Genomic DNA, 3603 nt, shown 5'->3' on the forward strand with positions numbered 1-3603 from the left:
CTGAAGTGACACCATTAGTTGGAGTTTTACCTTGGGCAAAGTCATATAAAGAATCACTGCTTAAATGTAACCATTTTTAAAAAGCCAAACACAACATTCAAGCATAGAAATTTTCCATGACCCATGCTCTAGAAAGTCAACTGTATCTAGTATTTGCACTAGAAAAGTTTTCACATGTTGCTAATTTTCACAAATAAGGAATGCGAATTTAGTGAAGTTGAAGAAAATAATTGCTTAGAATTAGTATCGAATAATTCATGAAATAAAATGCAGTAGTGTTAACAAGAGTTGAAGAATGTATCTGGATGATTCAGAGTACCAGTAATTATTAATGTAAATAATAATGTCCCCCTGGAACTGAGTATGGTCCAAAGCACATTTAAACCAAGGCAGCCTTTTCTTTTCTTGAAACATGTAAGACAGAATGTACCAGAAGTGATATTCGAACATTTTTAGTACGTGTATTTCTCCTAGCATTTCTAGCTTAATTTCCCTTAAATTGATATTAATAATTTGGAAATTAAAAATGCAGAGCAAAACAAAAATGACACAAGCACGTAACTCAAAATTTATTAAAGCTTAGGCAGCAAAATATCTAACGAATAACAAGAATCTATGGACATTTCTTTTAATTCAGTTGTTTTCCACCTTGGCATTATTGACAGAGGGGTACAATGCTTCGTTGTAACAAACTGTTCAATGATCACAATCCCTCTTAAGTGGAAGACCTAGTCGAAATCCGGCAATGTTTTATTACAACATTAACATGGGAAAAGAAGCTATCATCAAATTCTCACTCGCAAAATTCAATTTGTTTTAAGAAGATAATACACATACTAGCTGAAATGAGACACAGCTGGGCTTCACCTATATTTCCTATACACTTCCTGGGAAAATGAAATATTGTTACAAATAGATGAGAAGTTTGGGATCCAAATACCAAATACTAAAATTGATAAATACCACTGTCTTCGTCTGCTTGGGCTGCCGTAGCAAAATACCATAGACATGGTGGCTTAAACAACCGAAATGTATTTCTCATCGTTATAGAGGCTGTAAGTCTGAGCGCAGCCTTACAGTTCTGATGAAAGCTCTTTCCCCAGCTTGTGGATGGCTGCTTTCTTGGTGTGTACTTACATGACTTCTTTGTGTGTTCAAGGTGAAAGAGAAAGCGAGTTTGCTGGTGTCTCTTCCTGTCAGGGCACTAATCCCATGTGAGAAATGAATCCTTAAGATCTCATCTAAACCTTACTACCTCCTGAAGGCCCCATCTCTAAATACCGTCACCCTGGAGGGTAGAACTTCAGTATATGAATTTTAGGAGAACATAAACATTCAGTCCATAACAACAGTTAAATTCCTAGCTTAGAAATGACATGTTTGTTGAGATAAGAAGTAAAAAGTATCTGTTTCTCTTTTACTGGAAAGTCAGAGAAATGATTACTGTCAGTTACTTTTTAGTATATTTGTACACACATGCACTATGTTCAAATTAGATGCACATTATCAATACTAGCTGACACTTTTATTGGTATAGTTAAATCTGAATTATTCTGGGTCTTGAACCTGTCATCACTTTGTGTTTTATTCATGTGTACATAAAATAAAGAGATAAAAAGAAAAGGTACAAATTCATTTACCCAAAAATCACATGGCATCACAAAAACTATGTAAAACAGCTTCTTACTATTTATTATAAAACTAATCTATGACGTGAAATGACTGGATGTGGTTACTTTGGGACAAGGGGAAGGGATAGTGACTCTGAGGGGGTGTAGAAGGGTAGGTCTGAGAAGTCCCCCTGAGTGAGGAGTGACTGAGAGTGATTCTAGGGGGATTATTTATTTATTTATTTATTTATTTATTTATTTGTTTGTTTATAATTTTCTTAAATGTTTATTTATTTTTGAAAGAGAGAGACAGAGTATGGAGAGGAGCAAAGAGACAGGGAGATGCTAACTGAAGAAGGCTGTCAGTACAGAGCCTGATGTGGGGCTCGAACTCATGAACCACAGATCATGACCTGAGCCAAAGTCTGACACTTAACCTACTGAGCCACCCAGGTGTCCCTGAGGGGATCATTCTATGACCAAAGTTGAATACACATTATGATTCATCAAGTTGTGCACTTAGGATTTGTATAACTTTCTTCGTATAGTTGATACTACAACAAAAACATTTAAAAATTTGTTTTGAATTACATAGAATTCAAATCACACATTTATTGCTTTTTTGGATTCAAAGATAAATAAGACAGCCCCAACCCTCAAATGGGTCAAAGTCTAAAGAAAGATTTATATGTGTAAGCACATTGCACAATGCAATGCGATAAGTGATAAATGACATATATGAGCAGAGTTCCTGAGAACACGGATAAGGAAGTAATTAACTGTGCCTGGAGAAATCAGGAAAGATTTTATGACAAATGGCATTTGAACAAGATCAGGTAGCATGTAAGAGCCCATTTTGCCACATACTAATTATTGAAAAGTAAGTTAGCTTTAAAGAAAAGATGTAAATACAGGTTGGCTAATTGTGTATAGATTTCAGTTTCAGATAGTTTCTATATTCTTGAAAAAACAAGGTAATCATGGGTAAAGTGCAACTCAGCAAGAAGTCCCTTGCCTAATTTACTATTAAAAATGATCTCTATAGTAAAATAATAAAATAGTAGGCATAGATATTTGTTTATGCTCCATCTTTGGATGCCTTTGTCATTAAAAGAATTTCTACTTCCTCCTCTTCTTCTTCTTCTTCTTCTTCTTCTTCTTCTTCTTCTTCTTCTTCTTCTTAATCATATAACAGCTAAGGGCAAAGGGTATAAAAGCAATAGAAAAGATGAAATAATAAAATGTCACATAAATGCTGATGGAGCACATTATGCAAATCGATACTATGCAAGTACTTGAGAACAGTCTTAGTGATAAAGAGATGTGAAAACACGAGTAAATTTCCTCAAAAAGGATTGCCAATCATCAGTGACTGATTACAAACACAAAAACTAACCCTTGAGGAAGAATAATGGTTCTGTTCTCACAGGTCCAAGTTTTAACCTTGAGGGAAATGCTGGCTTCTAGAAATAGAATAGCAGTAGTAGCCACATTTAACCAGGACTGAGGGTCAAAAAGGAACTGCCCTGTGTACTCACAGAGTGTCTGTTTCTGAGTGTGGTGAGGAAAAGGATCAGTTTTCACAAACTTAGCAGTTAGGCCTAGGAATTTCTATATTTTTGTTGGAATTGTATGCTTGAGAATTACTTTTCTCTGTCAAAACTACTGTTGAATAATAACGTTGAATCACTCAACCAGGAGTAAAATTTCAAATTATTTAAAACCCCTACTTACATGTATGTATGTATGTATGTATGTATGTATGAGAAAGAGATAGAGACAGAGCAAGAGCATGAGCATGAGCAGAGGAGAGAGACAGAAGGAAAGAGGGAGAGAGAGATTCCCAAGCAGGTTTCATCCTCAGTGTGGAGCCACACAGGGCTCAGTAACACACGCCTGGGACTATGATCTGAGCTGAAATTGAGAGTCGGAAGCTCAACAGACTAAGCCAACCAGGTGCCCCCAAACTCTTATTTACTTTTAAATTACATTT

Source organism: Acinonyx jubatus, chromosome C2 (genome assembly GCF_027475565.1).
Source record: "Acinonyx jubatus isolate Ajub_Pintada_27869175 chromosome C2, VMU_Ajub_asm_v1.0, whole genome shotgun sequence".
Lineage (NCBI taxonomy): Eukaryota > Metazoa > Chordata > Mammalia > Carnivora > Felidae > Acinonyx > Acinonyx jubatus.